Source organism: Megascapheus bottae, chromosome 8, assembly GCF_031878675.1.
Source record: "Megascapheus bottae isolate mThoBot1 chromosome 8, mThoBot2.hap1, whole genome shotgun sequence".
Lineage (NCBI taxonomy): Eukaryota > Metazoa > Chordata > Mammalia > Rodentia > Geomyidae > Megascapheus > Megascapheus bottae.
Genome location: NC_143516.1, coordinates 46074629 through 46097433, shown reverse-complemented (window position 1 = coordinate 46097433; position 22805 = coordinate 46074629).

The window sequence follows — 22805 nt, the reverse complement described above, 5'->3', positions numbered from 1 at the left end:
CTTTGTGAAATTTCTAAGTTGGATAAACCATAAAAGCAGTTGAAATTAGCACAGTTACACATTCTCTCTCTCTCTCTCTCTCTCTCTCTCTCTCTCTCTCTCTCTCTCTCTCTCTCTCTCACACACACACACACACACACACACACACACACACACCCCAATTCAAAACTTGGGTATCAATTGACTAACAACCTGACATAATATTCTTCAGTCAACTAACCACCATAAAAATGTGCCCATTGAAACTACTTGGTACTAATGCATATTTGCTATATCAGTACATACATCTTTTTGTGATTAAGGCACAATAAAAGGGCAATTTATCTTTGCTATAAAGGCATTTCTTTAGGTGAGGTAAGCCAAGTTCAGAGAGACAAACAGCACAAGTTTTCTCTCCTATCCAGAAGCCAGATCTAAATTCACTAGGACATAATAAATCATACAGATCTCTAGGCATTCACACACAGCAAGAGCAAAAAGGAGGATATTCTTAGGAGAGGAATATAAAGTCACAATGCCTGTGTGCATCTGATCATACAAAATAATACTTATCAAAATTAATTCCAGGAAATGGAAACAAGAGGCTTTTCTGACTTTGTTTTCTTTTCCTTTTTTCTGTTTGTTCTTTTAGGTGTCTTTGGGAAGGTAAGGGACAGAAATGAAGGGACAAAGGGTAAATTAATTCAGCAATGATACTTACTGAACACTATATTGCAAATGAATTACACAACTGCGGGTGGGGGTGGGAGGGATAAACTGGAAAAATGTACTCATTACCTGACTTATATAACTATATCCCCTCCTTACATCATCTTTACAATAAAAATTATTTTTAAAAAGACAAAAGACGTGCTCATTACCTGACTTATAATCCCTCTGTACATCACCTCTACAATAACAATGAAATATTTTTTTGCCAGTCCTGGGGACTGAACTCAGGGCCTGAGCACTGTCTCTGGGCTTTCCCTCAAGGCCAGTGCTCTACCACTTGAGCCACAGCACCACTGTGGACTTTTCTATATGTGGTACTGAGGATTTGAAACTGGGACTTTGTATATGCGAGGCAAGCACTTTATCACCAGACCAAACTCCCAGCCCCCAAAATAAAATATATTTTTAAAAAACATAAAACAGGGCCGGGAGTTTGGCCTAGTGGTAGAGTGCTGGCTTAGCATGCACGAAGACCTGGGATCGATTCCTCGGTACCACATACATAGAAAAAAGCCAGAAGTGGTGCTGAGGCTCAAGTGGTAGAGCTCTAGCCTTGAGAAAGTCCAAGGACAGTGCTCAGGCCCTGAGCTCAAGCCCAGGACTGGCAAAAAAAAAAAACCAACATAAAACAGAAATGTACTCTTTACCTGACTTATGTAACTGTGATCCCTCTGTTCATCATCTTTATAACAATAATATCATATTTTTAAAGGTAGTGCCTGAAATCTAAGTAAAACCAGCTGAATTTTCAGCACACTTCTCACCTATTGAGAGTAGTGATATATACTAATTCCAGTGCAAATGCAGAAATAAGCCTATAATTCTGTTTCACATATCTAATTAATTAACTTTATCTATTTTATTCTTAATTATGTCATTTTCTATATCTAATTTTCACTTTCAAGAAAAATTAAGATATAGAATAAATTGCAAACTCAGTTAAGTTAAAAGAGTTTATTGCGCTTCATTCTCATCACAGGTAAGAATGTCTATTGGTAGGACCCCATGAGAAGAATCAAGTTGTCTGTAAATGGCACTGCTTTGCTAAATGCTATTCAACTTCATTTAAATAAATCTTGTTCCTGCCTCTAAGTTATAAGTCAGACAGCACTAAAGACAGATCATGTAGTATTCTGGGTATTGTTAGGGGAAAAAAACCATCACCAATTAATAGAAATCAATGGACTGTCCATTTCATTCTTTTTCCTTGGCTTTGTGACAATTATGCTTTGACAAATCCTGGGCCATTAGTATAGACACCTTAGAGCCTCATTTAAACCAAATTTAGTTTCCGAGAAAATGACACACTGCTAAAGCAATGACGTGTCCAGTCATTAAATCTTCTTCAGGGTCTGAACCGGACAGGCTAGAAATGAAGTAATGCTGTCACTTGTAAAACTGTCCATCTACTAATGGGCACCCTCCAGCAATGAACAGGCCTGCTCCCCACAGGCATACAGAGCCTGGATTGCTCTGAGACTGCGGAATTTTACCTAATCTCATGGCCCTGTCCTCACAGAAGGGAGAAAGGGGAAGAGAAGGGAGAGTGGATATTACATCAGTAAGGCACAATGAGAAAAAGAGTAATGGTAACTGTAGTCACTAACTCCGTAAACAAAAGGGAAACTATTCACCGTAGGTGAATAATCAGGCTGCAGGGATCATTTCAGTAAATTCAGTTACTGCCACGAGCAGTAACTGTCTTCAACTTGTCCTAGCCATCCTCTGCTCTTCTCTTGTTAGGAATGTCTTGAAAGGACACTGTTCTCCACTCCAGGGATCTCATACACCAGATGGGCATGTTTACACTTATCTGTCATCAAGGCCATGGTGAACCTACATGTCAGCATCACAGAAGAAACTCAAACAAACACAAGTTACAGGAACCCTTCTACATGTATTTTGGAACATGATCCTTCCATTGTTTGGCTTAAAGAACTATGTCAGTAGTTGGATGGAGAAAATAGAGATATCAACTTCTACATTTAGAAATGGAATCTTCTACCTACGCTCCTCCTTTCTTCCACATCTCATGACAGTTGTTTTGAGAAGAGGTTGACATTGTAGAATGAGATGTTACTGGACCTAAGGTTCTTCCAGCACAGACAAGCCTGGACAGAGCTGGATCAGAACTCCAGAACTAACCCCCTTTTCCTCTGTCTCCTTCATAGGTATTTTCTATTCTAAAAATGAACAAATGCTGACAGGCAGAAGAACAGGGCCACAGTCCTCTCAGGAGCCACCGTGGTGGTATGAGCAACTTAACTGTCAGGCTTCTTTTTTTTAATATTTTTATTGTATTTAATAAAAGGGTTACATGATATTTTCCAGATAGAAGGTGCATTAATTCACATACATTGATACCCTTTCACATGTCTTGGTCCCCATTACCCTCCCCCCCCTTGGTTTTCCTACCTTCCCTGTCCAATTTCAAGTAACCAAATACAAATGTATCCAATATATCAGATAACAAAGTGAGATATTGTGACAATATGAGATAACAAAGGAACAGCAAAAGAGATGAGAGATAACATAGAACCTTAAGGACAGCAATCATTCGTTACATGGCTTTTGTTTCAATATCTAGAGGTCCATTCAATTAGCTTCATACTATATGGCCTTATGTATCAAGTTTTTGCTCTATTGCAAATCTTTGCTATTAGAGCCCAAGGTTTCTACTGGTTATGACAAATGAGGGAAACCATTGAGCCTAAGTTCCTTTGAGAACTGTCAGGCTTCTAAAAGCCTACTAAGATGAAAAGAAAATGACAGTAGTAAACTACAACTTATTTTCCACCACAAAGTTCTCAGTGATGAGGACTTTACATCTCTTCAAACACATTAACAAAGGCTTTCATTTGTTTAAAAAAAATGAGCCGTCCAAAGGGAAAAGCATCCAATGGTATAACTCCTTTGAACAACTTACAGTCTAACAAAATGAATACAAGCAATCTCATATTTGAGGTGGCAGATTGGGTGAGGTCAAGAGGAGAGGGATAGACAGAAGAAGAATGGAAGAGTGGGAGAATGTCGTCACCATAGTCAATGTATATATGTGAAAATATGCAACTAGGAAAATTGAGGGGGTGGGTAGCAATTGTGAGAGATCAAGGAGAATGATAGAAGAGGTGACTTCAGCCAAGATGCCTCAGACTCCTTAACTGACATGTTCACTTGATATCGCTTTGTATAACTACTAAAAGACAATGAAATAATTAAAGGAAAGCTAAGGGAAAAGCATATAGAAGGAAACTTCTTTAAGATCTATCTATCCCCTTACATGTATTTCTCATTCAGTCCTGTGATAGCTTTGCAAATAGGATGACTCTTGGTCATCTCTAGTTTATAGAGAAGAAAACTTCCACTCAGGACTGGGATCAGTGGACTCCAGAGATTCTCTCTAATCCACTATGGCTCATTCCTTACAACACAGAGAACATAGATATAAACAATGCGCATTTATGTATACGTATAGATGTTCTCATATACTCAGATACTCAAGTATATGGCCTCTAAGGGATGTGCAAAACCATTTTCAAGCCTTTAAAAGGCATGGACAATCTGGTGCACATAGACTGTTAGCACCCACGCAAATAGGGTCTAGTTGGCTTCACTGACTTATTTCTAGAAAGTGTAATGAGCAGGGCAACCCTTATGTGTGGTTATGTGCATACTGTGTGAGCTTACCTAGTGAATGAAAAGCCCTTAGTATCTCAAAAGCCCTTAGCATCTCATACCCATTGTCTTGGACATTTGTCTTTGACAAATCCCATCCTTGATGTCTGATTCAGTGTTGCTGGTTTCTGACTCAATACCAAAACTAATTCCAATCCAATCCATCTTTTTACAGAGGAAGACAATGTAAGAAAGATAAGCATGCTTTATGTGTATTCATATTCTGGCATTCCAGGTTGAGTTTAATCCGCTATAGAGTTTTTCCTTCCTATGTTGAAATGCACCCCGTTACTAGGCCATCTCCTTCTCAGTGACATGCTAATTCTTATGCGCCATGTGGGAAGTGACCAGGGAAGAAATGAAAGCAATCCACCCAGAAATTGGATCTGCAAAGGTACTCTAGAATGTGCTTTACAACTAAGGTCTTGACAACATCTATTCTGGTTGGCACTGAGACAAAATTTTTAAAAGAGAGGGAAGGGAGAAGGATAAAGTGGAAATCTAATTTTGAAAAATAAGGATTAAAGGTTCCATTATTCATGCTGTTTTCACTGTATATATTGAGTTAACAATATGTGATTTTACTGGATGAAAGTGTGAGCCCCATGCAAGCAGAGTGTGGAGCAGATAAATCCCCACGGTGACAGTAATGAGTGAGGGTTAGTGTCTTGTCTGCGTGAGGCTGTAAACAGTCTTGGGTTTGGAGCTGGTGTAATAAGTGGAGATTGTTCCCAGACTTACTGGGGAGCACAGATAGTTTCTGCCACAGGAAAAGCCACCCCCCCTGAGGTGGAGAGGCAAGGCAAGGCTATCCTTCTGCTTAACGTGTTGTGATGTGTGAATTGTGGGCCCCAAAGTGCAAGCTCCTGGCAGGGGAGCAGGCTGCAAGCTTCTCAGACTTGGCTGCCTGCTTGCTTTCTTTTATTTATTTATTTATTCTGTCTCCATACTGTTTTGTCAATACTTGCGAAGTAGAGGTAGCTGTTTCTCTCCTCATCACCCTCCTCCCCCACTCTCCCCAACTCCCTGTTTATCCCAAGGGTTAGGGGTGAGAAGAAAAATCGTTTAACAAGTGAAATGAAGGAAACCCTGAGATGTCCAAGTGTGGATCAACTATCCATTGCGATGGGACAAGAAGAAATAAAACAGATAATGCACCGATTTCTGAGACCTATAATGAGGCCTGAACCCATGGTGCTACACCCTCCCCTCACCAACCCCCAGAGTCAGTTCGCTAAAGAAAGGGAGGGTTGTAACAGTTCAGCTACCTCTCATAGGCTAGCTGACTAGGAAAAATAGAGACTTAACCTCAGCACTTAGGAAAGGGGACTTTTTGTTTTCAAAGCTAATGTTATGCTATTTGCTACATACACTCTAAAACTAATCACCTTATGACTGCCTAATATTCACTATTTAAAAAGCAGCCTTCCCATCGCCATTAGAGGGAAGATTGGATTTATAGGAAATCATGAGTGAAGGCTAAATCAAGGGGAAATTTTGATATAGAAAATTTGGGGAAGTTGCATGACCTTAAAGGGCCTCTTGTCAGATAATTTCACTGCAAGGAAGATATGAAGTAATTACATAATTAGTAATCCAAGCAACGTGTCCAGGAAGTGAATGACATAAACATCACCTATGAAGGGAGATGTCCATTGTTTGCCTCTGGATTTGTCACAAGATCAATGACAAAGCAATAGCAAAGAGTGAACTTCACTTAATCAGGGTAAAAACCATCTGATAAGACAATGAAGACTTAAAAAATAAGAGTCTGTGTGGCCAGGAGCATGACCTGGTGGTAGAGTGCTTGTCTAGTATGCATGAAGCCCTGGGTTCAATTCCTCAGTGCCACATATACAGAAAAGGCCAGAAGTGGTGCTGTGGCTCAAGTGGTAGAGCTCTCTCTAGCCTTGAGAAAGTCTGAGGACAGTGCCCCTGAGCTCAAGCCCCAAGACTGATTTTTTTTAATGTGAGTCTATATTGTTCAAAAATATCCAGTGTTCAAAATGGCTCAAGCAGTAGCATTCCAGCCTAGCTAGCTTGAGGATCTGAATTCAAACTTTAGTGAAAACCAAAAATAGAAATGCCAATGTAAAAAAAAAAAAAAAAAGCTAAGGCTGTAGAAATGTTCTATATTAAAGGAGGCCAAAGATAGAACAACTCATTATAGCCTTTCATCCTGAATGACATTCTGGTCTGAGATGGAAAAATGCCATGTAAGCCTCCATTGGGCCAATTAACAAAATGAAAATATGGATGCTGGCCTAACAAAAGTACTGTATCAACTTTAAATTTCTGAAACCAATAGGCATATAATGATTATATCAGAAAATATTCCTGTGCTAAGAATATGCTCGGAACTATTTAGGAATAAATGACCACAATATATGTAAATTATCCTTAAATGATTCTGAAAAATAGTATGTGTGTATGAATATGTGTGTATCATAATGTATAGAAATAGATGTGCATAGAACTGGAGAGTGACTACAAATAAAATCAAATAAGGTAAATGCTAACACTAGACAAATACAAATCAAGACCTTTGAATGCTCTTTGTTTATTCTAATTTTGGCAACTTTTCTGTAAGTATGAAATTACTAGCAGATAGAAAATATTGTTGTAGTTTGAGGCCCGGCTTAGGAGGTGGAGTGCCTGCCAATGAGCCGAAAGTGTCAGATAGTGAGTTCAAGTAGTGGTCTAGGATGAAAAATAAGGAGGGACGGGTGAATTGGGAAGGAATTTTAAATCTTCAGGTTGATATTTTCTCTTTCTTCCTCTTCACTTGAGAAGATTCACAATCCAAAGGATGTGATCCAGAAATACAATAGCATATCTAGTTACTCTCAGTGTTTTTACCTAAGCCATGACATCCTATACTCAAAATCCTCTCCACTTTCTAACCAATAAAGGATTGATGCCAGCCATACGCTATTGTGACAAATTTTCATGGAAAAACCAAAACAGAAGAAACAAAGCCAATGAAACAAAACTGCATGCTAGCTCTAAAATCCATGAATCCTGTTACATTGGAATTGTAATGAAACTGCACATGGCAATTCCCAATTATAGGTATAAGTGTCTAATAGTCCCACACAATAAAAAGTTATCTAGATAGATGCCGTTCTAGAACAACTCAAGGACAAACAATGTGATTTGATGAGACACATTGCCACTGCTCTTTTACTGAACCAACAGTGTTTGAAATTCCTCTTCACAAATACAGAAGTAGCCCAAATCACAACTGTGTGTTTCAATTTCTGTGGCTCCTTTCTGCACCTCTGAGCTGATCAAAAGATGATGACTTGTTTTAAGGCAAGGTTCCTGAGAAGAACCCCTCCTTACCAACTTAGTAGAGCTTTGTAACTCTCTGTATCCATTGTTCAGAGTGATGGGAGCTGATTGGCCTATTCTTTGTGCCTGGAATGGTGAGTGGGTGGGTGAGGACATCCAGGAGAAAGATTAGCTTTCGGCAACCCAGGTGAAGTCCTAGAATGAAGTTTGCTTCCTTGATGAGTCCTCTTTGCTAACTGTGCACTTGATCTAGGAGACATGGTTCTGAATTTGGCAAAACCACTCAACCACTTCCACTCTGCCTACCCACTACTACTCTTCCATAAGCAAATGTCCCACTTTCTCCATATCAACTCCACTGTCTAAGTGTGACCTCCATTCTTCTCTAGATCTTGATGTTCTATAGCTCTTGCTGGCTTCATACACCTTCAATGGCTTATATGTTATAATATTCATCCACCTCTTCTAGTTGTTCATCAGCAAAGATGGGGAAAATAAAACACTTAGCCCTTGCTGGGTATCTATTTTAATTTATTTTGTTTTTTTTTTTTGCCAGTCCTGGGGCTGGACCTCAGGGCCTGAGCACTGTACTTAGGCTTTTTCCTCAAAGCTAGCACTCTGCCACTTGAGCCATAGCACCACTTCTAGCTTTTTCTATGTATGTGGTAATGAGGAATCGAACCCAGGTCTTTGTGCGTGCTAGGCAAGCAATCTACCACTAGGCCAAACTCTTTTGATTCTTGAGATGAAATGTTTACTGTATAGTTGAGACAGGCCTTAAACTCACTCTGTAACCCAAGCTGGCCTGGGTTAGACACTCATGATCCCCCTGCCTCAGCCTCCTGATGCCTGGAATTACAAGTGTGTGCCAGCAAGCCAAGCATGAATATAATTATTAAATAGACAAATGAATTCATAAAACCTGGAGAGAAAGAAACTTGAATCACACTGGTAGAATGTTTAATAAAAAAAGAGACTTAAAAAAGAGAAGGATATGGCTTTTATAGATATGAAAGCAAACTTAGACATGGGAGAAAACGAAATGAAAAAGTCTTCAAAGGTGCCCACTCTCTCCACTCCTCTTTAATATAGTATTAGAGTTCCTAGCCAGAGCAACAAGGCAAGAAGCAAGCATAAAGGGGATCCAAATAGGGAAAGAGGAAGTGACATGATTTTATATTTAAAGAACCCTATAGACTCCATTCCCAAGTTGCCTGAGCTGATTCAAAACTTTGGCGAGTAGTAGGGTATAAAATTAACCCTCAGAAGTATTGTTGTGGCTCAGAGTGGTAGAACACTTCCCTTGAGCTGAAGAGCTCAGGAACAACAATCAGGCCCAGAGTTCAAGCCCCACAACCAACAAAAAAAAATTAACTGCTTTCCTGTATGCCAACAATGAGAAAAGTAAAGCAGAAATCAGGAAAGCAACTTCTTTCAAAATAGCCTCAAAGAAAATAGAGTACTTAGGAATTAACTAAGAATGTAAAGGATCTTTATAATGAAAACTTTAAAAACCTGAAAAATGAAACTGAAGCAGAGCTGAGGAAGTAAAAAATCCTCCGATGCTCCTGGATTGAAAGAATTAACATCGTGAAAATGGCAATCGTGCTGAGAGCTATCTACAATTTCAATGCAATACCTATCAATATCCCAATGTCATTCTTTAAAGAAATAGAATAAGCAATATAAAATTTCATATAGAATAATAAAAGACCACGTATAGCAAAAACAGTCCTTAGCAGAAAGAACAGCACTGGAGGAATAGCAATACCAAAGTTTAGACTCAATTACAGAGCTATAGTAACCAAAACAGCTTGGTACTGGCACAAGAACAGGCCTGAGGACCAATGGAATAAAAATGAAGACCCAAAAATCAACCCACAGACCTATGATGACCTAATCTTTGATAAGGGAGCCAAAAAAATAGGATGGAAGAAAGACAGCCTCTTTAACAAGTGGTGCTGGCAGAACTGGTTAAGCACCTACAGAAAACTAAAGTTGGATCCTTCTATATCACCCTGCACCAGGATTAATTTCAAATAGATCAAAGACCTTGAGGTAAAACTTTACAAGAAGGAATAGGAGATACACTAGGTCTCCTTGGCACAGGTCGAAACTTTCTTAATAAAGACCCAGAAACACAACAAATTAAAGAAAGTTTGGATAAATGGGACTGCATTAAACTGCAGAGCTTCTGTATGGCAAAGGACATAGCTAGTAAGTTAAATAGCCCACAGAGTGGGAGAAGATCTTCACTAGCCATAGAACAGACAAAGACCTCATATCTAAAATATATCAACAGCTCAAAAAATTGAATCTCTCAAAAACAAATCTTCAGTGAAACAACCATCCCATAAAAATGTGGGCTAAAGACTTAAAGAGAGATTTCTCTGAAGAGGAAATAAGAATGATCAATAGACACATAAAGAAATGTTCGATATCTCTGGTCCTACAAGAAATGAAAATCAAAACAACTTTGAGATTCCACCTCACTCCAATTAGAATGGCCATTATCAAGAAATCTAATAACAACAGATGCTGGCAGGGATGTGGCCAGGAGGGATCACTACTACAGTGTTGGTGGGAATGCAAACTCGTTCAACCACTATGGAAAGCAGTATGGCAGTGCCTCAAAAGACTAAACATAGAGCTCCCCTATGACCCAGCAATTCCACTCCTTGGCATTTACCCAATCATCCAGAAACAAGGACATAACCTAAAGCCACTAGCTCAACAATCTTCATTGTAGCATTATTTACCATAGCAAAGATATAGAACCAACCCTAATGTCCCTCAGTAGATGATTGGATCAACAAGATGTGATACTTATACACAATGGAATTCTATGCTGCCATCAGAAAGAATGGCATTGCCCCATTTTTAAGGAAATGGAAAGACTAGGAAAAAAATCATATTAAGTGAAGTAAGCCAGACTCAAAGGAACATAGGCTCAATGGTTTTTCTCATTTGTAATAATTAGTACACATCCAGAACTTCCTAGCTGAGGATTACAATAGCACAAAAACTAGGTACACAAGGTCATATAAGATGAGTCTAAATGAAAGGATCTCTAGAATATGGAAACAAGAGTTTTATCTTGTTTGATTGTTGTTCTTAATGTACTATGTCATTTCTCTTCTCTTTTGTTGCCCTTTGGTTAATCTCATATTGTTACTCTATCTAACTTTGTTACCAGCTACCTTGTATATATGTTTACTTGTTTATTTGAAATAGGAAAGGGAAAGGGGGAAATAAGATGATTGGGAAGATGGGTGGAGGAAAGTGGGGACAAAAGCATGGGAGGGGGTATCAATGTATGAGAAGTAGTGCACCTACTACTTGGTGAATGTAACGGTAATGCCTCTATACATTACCCCAATGATACAAAAAATTAAAGAAAAGAAATGAAAAAGTTTGTTTAGCAAGCAGCTATAGAGATTTCCTCCTCACATCTTTCATCTTCTAATATCTGGGTGCTGCTTTCTGCCCTTACTTCACTTTATACACTTGAAGACAGGAAGAGAAACTTGATTCATGAAAATTAAAGTGGTTTGTCTGATGCCACCATGAGAACAATGGCAATGTACTTCCCAGCCCTGGGTAGTCAAGGGACAGCATTCACTGAGCACCAATTGCTGTGAAGACATTTCACTTCTAACCCTTATCACAACCTCTGGAAGAGGCACCACTTTTAATCCCCTTGGTTCAGAGGAAGAAATTGACACAATAATTCTCGCAAAGTCATCCAGGTAATAACTGGCAGAACTTAGATACAACCTGAACAGACAGTTGTGGGTTTGACAGAGCTTTACTCTATGAAACACTGGATAGCTTGAAATACAAAGAACAGTGAGGATTACCACTCACATCCTGTAAAGGTAAAGTGCCATGTGTTTTGGCCATATCCGCTAACCCCCTTCCCCACTTCATGTATTTAGTTGAAGTCAGTTCCAGTCTCACAGGAGCTGTCTTTCTCTCCACTTTCCAGAAGGAAGGAAAACACTGACATTTGACTCCTGCCTTGTACCAGATGCTAAGGTTGGCCCTGCAAACCCTGCATCTCATTTAATCATCACAGCCTCCCCGGGAGCTTGGGTTTATCATCTTGATTTAATGGTTGAAGAAACAGAAGCCCAAACAACTCAGTAGCTTGCTTTCGCCTCTCCCCAGAGTCCCAAGTCTTTTCACTCAGTTGTGCTATTCCAATCCTGATCTGAAAGGAAATTGCTATGGGTTAAATTTCTCTAAGAAGTATTTCTGAGATGCTCTAAAATCAGAATTTTTTAATTTAATATTCTTTTTATTATAATTAATAGAAGGGTTACATTATATTTGCCAGATAGAAGGTGCATTACTTCACAAACATGATACCCCGTCTCACATTTTTGTCCCCATTTCCTTCCCCCCCACCCCCTCCCCTTATCTTGTTTTCCCCCCTTCCCTATCCTATTTCAAATAAACAAATAAACATATGTGCAATATACCAGATAACAAGGTAAGATATTCTAACAATATGAGATAATCAAGGGACAACAAAAGAGATGAGAAATAACATTAAGTACATTAGTATATTAAGAGCAACAATCACACATTATATGGCTCTTGTTTCCATATCCTGGAGGTCCTTTCATTTAGCCTCATCCTATATGGCCTATGTATCTAGGTTTTGCCCTATTGTAAACCTCTGCTAATTATGACAAATGAGGGAAAATATTGAGCCTATGTTCCTTTGAGTCAAATCAGAATTTAAAAAAAAAAAAGGCCGAGTCCTTGGCTAGTGATAAATTCTTGTGGGAAAAATCTGAAACCATCCCACAAAATAACAGTCCAACATAGAGTCTGAAATAAAAAGTGCCTAAGAAGAAACTTTATTCATACAAAGAACAGAACATCAAAAGCTGAAATAAGGCATGCTATATCGCACTGGATAAAAATGCAAAAAACATTACAGAAGTATACACAAGGCATGGAATTTTCCTGCCTCCCCAATTCCCAGAGTGGCCCAGCGGAAAGACTGGCTACATGAAGCGAGAAGGAGCAGCATGTATTGACTCCACAGCTGGCGGACCTCAGGGCACCCCTCTCAGGAGTTAAGAGAGCCTGAGCAAATGTTAAGAAACAGGAATTAAACTCTTTCTCTTCATGCCTGGTTATAATGAATGATATCTGGGGACTCTTCAACATGGAAATTAAAAATCTTTTCCACTTTATGATTTAGTGCAAAGAATACTAATTTTTCCATCAAGTTAAGGAGAGCTAGCCTTTTCTCTTACTAGTACCCTCTGCTAGCTGCTGGAACCTTGGACAATTTACTTAACCTCTCCTGCTTCTACTTCTTTTTTTTTTTTCTTTTCCAGTCCTGGGGCTTGCACTTAGGACCTGGGCACTGTCCCTGATGTATTTCTTTTCTTTTTTCTCAAGGCTAGCACACTACCACTTGAGCTACAACTCCATTTCCTGCTCTTTCATGATTAATTGGAGATAAGAGTGTCTCAATTCTTCCTACTCCCACTGGCTGCAAAATGTGATCCTCAGATCTCAGCCTGTTCATTAGCTAGGCTAACAAGTGTGAATCTGTAATCAGGAAACCACATAACTTTCTTCATGTCTTTCTTACCCTTTCACGTTTCTTATGCTTTCTTAACCTAGAGTCTGTAAGGTCATAGTTCTGAAGTGTTATTATCCAAAGACTCACCTGGGACCCTTTATGTTCAATGTTATCCTTAAGTAGTTATACAACAGGGTTTCGCTTCAACATGTTAATCTATGATTACCTTGCATCTTGATCAATTGTCACCCCCTTCCATCATTCTCCTCAACCCCACCCAACCCTTCAATTTACCTAGCTCCATTTTCATATATGTATATGAAAGGTATGCCTACATTGCCCCATCCTTCCCCTCTCCAATCATCTACCCATCTTTCCCTTGCCCTCTCTACCAGTGCACGTTCCAGGAAGCTGGAACATGTTTGGTTAAACTGTAAGTTAGTTGTTCAAAGAAGTTAAACCATTGCAAATCCTCTCCTAATAACTCCACTTCCAGGACACTTCCTTAGAACAAACATTCCTTTGTTCTGGAGCCTCAGTCAGCAGAGTGTGATTCCCTGGACTTGACCTTGAGGAAAGAACACTTCCCACCCTTCCCATTGTCCTGCTAGCATTGCCACTGTTGGATCCAAAACCACTGCTGAAATTGTACCTGTCTAAATTGAGCACCGGACCATCATCTCCTTTCTTCGTCTTCTCCTTTCTTCCTTCACCTCTTTGCATTGTTCGGGGTGTCCCGCCATCCCTGCTCTCTCTATTCATGAGCATTTACTGTGACATTCGGGTTGCACAGAGTGTACTGCCAGTTCTGCAGCATCCTTCCTTGTCTGGCTAGATTTATGCCTCCATCATCTGCTTCCAAAAACCTAAATCATGCTGGAGACAGTCTGTGTAGAGGGGACCTTGAGGCAAGGGAAAAAGAAAAAGAAAAAAAAAACTTAGGTGAAAAGTAGAATCACTCTGTGGCAATTAAAGTCCTTTGAAATGCCTTTCACTTTTCCTAAGCATTTGATAGAAATAGTGTTACCTACCCCAGCAATTGGCGAAGTTGTGCTGACAGTGGTAGTTAGGAAGCCTACATAGAAGTAGTAGTGGGAGTCGGGGTCTGTTGAGATCATCAAATTCCACCAAGAGGATTTGTATTTCATTTTTAGCCTAAAATGTCTGTGACTCTTATCTGCTCTCACAAAAACAGTAAAACAAAGCCAGTGACTTAGCATATTCAACCTCATTTACTTACTCTTTATTTCATGTCTTCTGGATGAGAATGAAAATAAGCAGTGGCTGACCCACTGTAAGCACAGGAAAATGGGGTGGGGGGAGGGTACTACCAGGGTCTGGATTCAGCCTCATTACAATGACAGCACACAGGGTGTTCCCATGTGTGGCAGCAGCAGAAGACATAAAAATTCTCCTTTGAGGTCTACAGCCTGGGAACCGAATGACTCCAACAAAGCCAGATGCACCGCCTGAAAGAATCCCTGAAAAATCATGGATGAAATTCCTCTAAGCCCTCATTGCCAACCGCAGGACAGTTCACTAAAATGGATTTTTCTTAACGCTGTGTGGTCTATAGTGCTGCTGCTGTAAGTGACCAATGCCTAGAAGCAAAATCTACGAGAGGGATACCTTATAATCATGACAGCAAATTTTCTACAAACCAGCCCTTGAAAAGACTCAAAGTCCTCTTCATAATACCTAAGAAATCCTCATCCTCCCTCATGCTTCCTCTTCTGCCTTCCTCTCCTACTTTTCAAACAGAAATTCCACTTGTTCCAAATCCATGAAAATCAACACCAACTAGTTCTCTTTTGTTCAGCCCCAGTGCATCTTGTATCCATTCCATTCCTGAAATAATATCCTAAAGCAATCACTTGTTGCTGCGGGGAAACAGCAGAGCATGAAAAAGAATTGAAAATGAGCATGGAGCGTCCTCAGGAAATTTCAGATGTGACTGAACCACTCATTCACATATTTTAGTTGAGCATAGAGCTCCCCCTAATGACCAGCTCATGTGGGGGAAAAAAGACAAGTATGATAGCATGCATTTCTATTTACAGAATTTTTTTTTAAAATTGTAGGTGCTAATCCTACAAACGCTCTCCTGTGCCCTCTCACCTGCCACGCACAATTCTTCCTACCACCCAGCTCTCCAGACAAGGTCACTGGTGCATCCTCCTCACTCCCCCCCCAAGACTGAGCCGGTGGTGCAGTGAAATCCATCAGTGAACCTGGTCTAGGTGCCATCTCCTCATCCTAAGTGCCAGACTGTGATTGTGGACCCTTGAGACTTGTTTGAAAAAAAAAATCTATTTTGGGTCCTGAATTAAAGGATTGCATTTCTCCTGAAGACCAGCTGTTGGCTGGCTCCCTTGCCAAGCAGATACCTTTGGAAATGTACTCCCGTGGTGCCTTTTTCTTGTTGTTATTGTTATTGTTTTGTTTTGTTTGTTTCTTTCTATCGCTGCTAATCCTCTGGCTGAGAACCAACAAGGAAATCTCCCCAGGACTTGTTCACTTACTGATAGGGCAGGACCTTGGTATCTGCTCTGCTCAGAAGTACCCAGAAACCAAAGAATACACACTTCTCCAAAACACAGCTGCTTTCACATCAAAGGAAAATGAGTACCATTTTTCCAGAGCTGATAGAAACCTCCTCATCACTCAGGGACCATCCTAAATAAAATAATGAGATGAGGCCCTTGTGTGTTCTCTCTCTGACCTTTATCTGCATTCAGCTTTGACACCAGTCAAGTCTATAGGAACCCTAAGGGACATGGCCCTGGCCTGCGTATCCCACGCCTCAGTGCTGCAGTTTGAACGTTAAATGTCCATGTGCCAAAGTCTATGGTCAGACTGTTGTACTAGGGGGAGGTGGTAGAATTTGGGATAGATGAGCCTAATAGAAAGAAGTTAGTTATTGGAAAGTATCCTTGTGGGTTCTCAGAGGTGGGCCCCTTCCTATCTCATTCTTTGCTCTCTGAGCCCGAACCATGGGGCACACTGACCATAGGTTGAAATCTTGGACACTCTGAGCCAAAACAAACTCTCCTCCTCTTAAGATATTTCAAGTATTTTTGTCACCACAACAGATCGCTAACTGAGTATTGGACACTTGCCCCAGGCCTCCAGCCCCTATCAGATCACTTAGAATGATCACTTTTGAATAAAATAGAATATGTCTAATTATTTAATCCAGTTCCAAGCCAAATCAGAATGGCTAGAGAAATTTTTCGTTGTGGGTTTTGATTTTAGAAAGTGTGTATGTTTCTAGGATTTTAAATCTGGGCTCTAGGCTTGTTAGGCAAAGGCTTCACCATTTGAGTCACGTCTCTAGCACATTTTGCTGTAGTTATTTCTCAAGTAGGGTTTTGCAGATTTTGCCCAGCACGCCTGGACCTTGCTTCTCTCTACAGAGCTGGAATTACTAGTGTGTTCTTTGATGCAGGGTCTTGTTGAACCACTTTTACCCAGGCTGGCTTCTAATTGCAATCAGCCTATTTCTGCCTCCCAAAGTAGCTCACAATACAGGTGTGAGCCACCATACCGGGCCTGGGACAGGCAGAGAGATATTTTTAGACCTTGCAGTGTTTTCAAAACTTCTGAATTATTTATCAACATTTTGAAATCAGAGTGTTTCATATATTAATCTTCACAAAAAAAAGCCAAAGCAGCTGCTTGAACCTGAGTGTTCAGATCACTGAAACTAAGCCACTCACAGCTGCTCCTTACAGCCAAGAGCCTGGGGCTTTTTCTCCTGTCCAGCCTACCCTAGCAGTCCTGCCACAAGCCACTGGCCTTGCCCCTGAGGCACTGTGTTTGCAACCATGAATTAATCAGATATATGGCACATTAACGCAGATTAGTTTATTTGGCATCTGTCCCAGAAAACATCTTAACTCAGTTAAAATGCCTGTCTACAGAAGACTCCTAAGAAGTGATTGTAAAGGAATCTGATAATAAGAGGAGAGGGGTGCAGAGGAATATTTCATCTTCAGAAAGCTTTTCGGCACTCTTCAGATTTCTCAGTGATAGTTGGTTGCTTGCCATATTTCAACACAGGACCCACTTTGCACTATCTGATTGATTTGTTCAAATTAGTTCTACTTCAGAACTAAAAATAGAGAACAGAGTAATCATAAATCCTTTCTGGAATGATGTAGATTGTGCATAAATAAACACAAAACTTTGAGATGGACTTGAAAATGAATGCAAGTCTGTGATCCAAACAAATGTATCACAATATTTATTTTTGCCAGTCCTGGGGCCTACACTCAGGGCCTAACCACTGTCCTTGGGCTTTTTCTCAAGGCTAGAGCTCTACCATTGGAGTCACAGCACCACTTCCAGCCTTTCTTTATGTATGTAGTACCGAGGAATCGAACCAGGGTCTTCATACATGCTAGGCAAGCACTGTACCATTATGCCAGCCCCAGTATCACAATATTTTGTTTGTGTATTTCTAAGTCTTCTTTTCCTTCTGGTTTGTAAAGGAATCCGTATTCATAAGACAACTCCAAGATGTTGTCTTCAGGCAAATATTCTGTTGTTTTCAGCTAGGAATAAAATAATGAGGGCAGACAAAGAGTATCAGAATGCCAGTCAGTGAGTTCAAAGTGTAAATAGCTAATGTAAAAGTTTCAGAGTCACTCAGTAGAACTTTACAAATTATTTTGGACATAAAATTCCACTCTGTATAACTGATATAGACCAATGGAAAAAATATTTTTGGAAAAGACATTGTAAAACTATTGTTTTATCTTTTGCTTTTTAAAATTGGAACTTGGTTTGGTGGATTTATTTTTTTTCAGCTAATGGAAACAGATATAGATGCAGATGCAGATATTTTACAGTTTAGGAAACACAGGTTCTCCATCAGAATATAAATGCTCTGCAGACAGAATCTACCATCTTCTATCTATCTCTCATTGCTCTCTGCAAATCACCAGCTCAGACCTCTGAATGCTGACAGCATTGTGAAGAACTTGTTGTCTGAGTGTGTCAATGAAGCTATGCCTTTTGGTCTGTTATAACATAGCCTGTCCTGTTTTACCTGAAGGACTTTTCCAATTAGGATGTTCTAATCAGAAGTTAATCAAGCAAAGCATTCATATTACTGTCTATAATTTTACCAGGAAAAATATATTTATTCTAGACATTTTCTTTCTTAGTCTCTCTACTTCTTTATAACAATGATATTGTTAGACATTTTAAATTATAATTATTAAGACACTATAAAATGTTTATCATAAAGATTATTGTGTGGTGTTGCGGAGTGTGGTAGCTCTCACCTGTAATCCTAGCTACTCAGGAGGCTAAAATCTGAGGATTGTGGTTCAAAGCCAGCCCAGGCACAAAAGGACCTGAGACTCATCTCCAGTTAACTTCTAGGAAATGGGAAGTGGGGCTTGGCTTAAGGATAGGGCAGTAACCTGGAGCTGAAGAGTTCGGGGACAATGCCCAGGCCCAGAGGTAGGGTGTTAGTCTTGAGCTGAAGAGCTCAGGGACAGTGCCCAGGCCGAGTTCAAGCCCCATCACACACATACACACACACACACACACACACACACACACACACACACACACACGATTATTGTGGAGGCTAATTGTTTTTATAGCACCATTTTCTTGCTCTGTGTGTGTGTGTGTGTGTGTGCGTGTGTGTGTTGACTCATCAGATTTGGTTAAAAAAAACTTCATTAATACAAAAATTCAATTTACTAGACTTTTTAATTACCAAAAATAAAAACAATAATTAAAATTTTTCATTGGAAATACAACTTTGTAAGTAGGTGTTTATGCCAGTACTGAGGCTTGAACTCAGGACCTGGGCACTGTTCCTTAGATTTTTCACTCAAGGCTCACACTGTTGTTACTTGATCCACTGCTTCATTTCTATTTCTTTGATACTAATTGGATATATGAGTCTTCTGGGCTTTCCTGCTCAGGCTTGGCTTCGAACATTAATCCTTAGATCTCAGCCTCCAGAATAGTTCTGATTACAGATGTGAGCCACCAGCACCTAGCAGAAATACAATTTAAGATGGCTAATTCAACCTCAGTACTTTCCAAAGATAGCTTGGGAACTATATAAATGAGCCACAGGCTTTAAAGTACTGAAAATTAAAAGTCTTACAATTACCAGAATTTTAGAGATATCTATTGTATACCCTCATTTAACAAAGGAGGAAGCCTGGACACAGAGCTGAAAGAAGTCGAATCTTCTTAGGAAAAAAACCCCAACTACTGACTGATATATCTCTCCCCCATTTCAGAGCACTCTAGCACTGCTCCTTTAGTTAGCAAGAAAAGAGTTGACCACATAGAATATTCTGCATTGAGTTACAATATCCAGGAGATTTTAATAAAACCAACATTCTCCTCCCTCTAATTCCATTTCTTCAATGCTTCCTTATAATACAAATCCATTGACTGCACCGGTGATCTTTTGGCACACATGAGCACTTATTCACTGAATTTTTTTGCCACATTTCTAGCACAATGGTGTCTCCCAACTTACAGCTGCTAAAGAATGACAAAAGAAATAAAGAACATCCATGTACCTTACGTTCTCTTAAAGAAGAAATAAATGTGTCAAGCAGTTTATATACACTTTAAAAGAAAAAGAATCACAACGAACATTGATAAGGAAAAGTGTCACAGGATTAGCCAAAGAGTAAGACTGAAAATGGAATATGAACCCAAAACATCCCAAGATGCCCTTCCAGAAGATGATGGTTGATCTGGGCTCGGATCATGTGTGAACAGGAGGGAAAACAGGAAAGAGAAGGGAAATCGGGCTCTGCTACATACAGTAAAATTTCTTTGACTAATCTGCCTCCTTCCTGTATTGGGTGTAAACAACTGCAGTTTCCCCAAAGAACTATCAGTCACCTCCACCTCTGAAGTTGGGTGAGACCCTGGCACACACAACCTTACTCCCTATTGCTCACACTCAAGAAACAGAACCTTTTGAACAGCTTACATTAAGCCTCTATGTTATACTTGAATGGGCCTGGACCTATGAAAAGACTGCTCAGTGTATTTCTGGGAAGATTTATTAGCCAGATGCAAACCAATGTTTCTGGCTATGGAGGAATGATTTGCAGAAGAGTGATATGCAGAGGATGGCCTACTATGGAAAGTATCACTGCTGCCCTGACACACGTCTCAGCTCTAGCGACACCACCTCTTCAGTTCAGGACAACTTCGAGCCAGCTCCACATCCATTCCCAAAGGAAATTAGCCACTGGAACCAAGAGGTTTACCTTTGTGATTGTTGTTCTTAATGTACTATGTGAAGTTATTTCTTTTCTCTTTTTTTTTCACTATGGTTAATCTCATGTGGTTATTCTTTCTGACTTTGTTACCTGGTATTCTGTATATACATGTATTTGTTTATTTGAAATAGACGGGAAGGGGGAAAACAAGATGACTGGGAAGGGGAGAAGGGAGGAAAAGGGGGAAAAAAACATAGGAAGGGGATCAAGGTTTGAAATGTGATGTACCCACTACCTGATGAATGTAACTGTAACCCCTCTATACATTATCCCGATAATAAAATACAATAAAAAAGAATATTTAACAAATATGAAAGGCCGCTGTACATGAATAAGCTCACTTAAATCCCCAAATCATCAGGCATGCTGGCCAGCAGCATTCTATTAAACAAAGAGTTTTACAACTCCAACAAAATGTCTAACATCATACCAGAAGCTAGCATTGGCCAGAAAAGTGGGTCTGTCCATTCCAACACACACTTATATACACACCCACCCACACAGACACACACCATCTCTTTACTAAATCTAACAGGTTTCATGTCAATAATTAGCAAAACAATTCAGGAAGAGAGATTTCTGCTGATAATGGGGGTAAAAGAGTACCCAAGGGAAGCCTAGTAAATTAAGTTCTGAAGATGAGAGTCTGGAAGTTAGCATTCTGTTCGATGCAATCATCCTATCTCCATGCAGAACCCTCCATGTCCATCCAGCACCCCCAATAGTTATTCAAAACAAGAAGTCTTCTCTATGATTTTGCTTCATGATGTACTTTATTTTACCTAAACTATGTTTTTTGCTGGCCTTTTTCATCCTTTTTCCTGGAATGGCACAAAAGTGAGCTAAAATGTGACTTACAGACCATGGGTGGATAGGCCACTGTGTTTGCTAACAAGTGGTGTCCAGCAATTCCTGCCCAAATACAGGCCTGTGGCAGAACAAGTGTCACCTCCAGCCATTTGCAGTCTTCCTTCTTTGGCATGGGCTTTGAATTCAATCTGGTTTCGGGGGCAAGCCTCTCCGGTATGTGCAGGTTAATGTGCACCAGCTGTATTCTCATATAAGGCCAACAATATCTTCCGAAAGGGAAGACTTTATCACAACGCATGCAATTACTTTATCCTTCCCTTTCTCTAGGCTTATCAGAAAGTAGTGAGAATCCAAGATCACACAGAGAATGGTGACAATATTCTACCAGATTTTTTTTTTAAAAAAATAACTTTTAAGTGATGAAAACTGTTTACTGCTTAGCATAAACACTTACAAAAGTCATGCTACTAAATTCTGTACCTAAATTGTGTTCTCCTTAATGATTCTAATGTTCTGCTCATAAAATTGCTGGAGACAGAGATGGCATGTAGAGGGAGTCAGTGCTATTTCAGTACAACCTGTAATAAAGTTAATCGGGCACACATTTAACAACATACATGTGGTAATTGTTATGACACTGCATAGTAATTGGATATTAAGACTAAATGGTTCACATAAATTATAGAAAAATGGAAAAGTCATATTATCCCTTCCTCTCCACCGCTGGTCTCAAACGCTGAGCTTCAGAGCACCTGCATCTGAATTATCAGGAGAGCATTTTGAAATTATAAATTCCTATCAGCCTCTGAGAGTCAGATTCAGTAGATCTGCAAAGCTTTGCTCCACACCAGTGATCTCAAGTGCGAATATCTTCACAAGTGAACCAGAACGCTTGTGGATAGATTAATGTAAATATGTATATATGCATGTATGAATGTATGTAATATAAATTCTATCAAAAGGCATTTTAGAGTATACATTGAATACTGTGAACCATATGTGCCTCTCCACTCTCCAACCTCATCCCTAGAAAAATGCACCTGTTACTTAATTGATGCCGACAGGATGAAACCCCAGGGGATCATACGTATTGCCCAGGTCTCAAGGTTTCCTGTGTTGGCACATGAATATATTTCGTGCCATATATGGCCATTTCTTTCCAAATTTAAATCACTACTACTGATACACCAACACTTCTTTCTCCATTCGATTATCATTATTTTTTTAACTGGGTACCTAATTTGTACCAGCAACCAGTCTCAACACCAAAAACACAATATTTGAGAGAATTACTATCACACAGTTTATAGCTCATGGTTTGGTGTTATGTGTTTCAAAATCACTCTACTGGCCAGAAAAGTGTCAAAATATTCCTTTAAATCCAGGTGTAGAAAATGGATGCCTCGCTGCTCTAGAGCTGAGGAAATAGATCTCGAGGAGAATGTATTTTGAAAGATTATCTCCTCACCCGCCACATCCCAAGACCA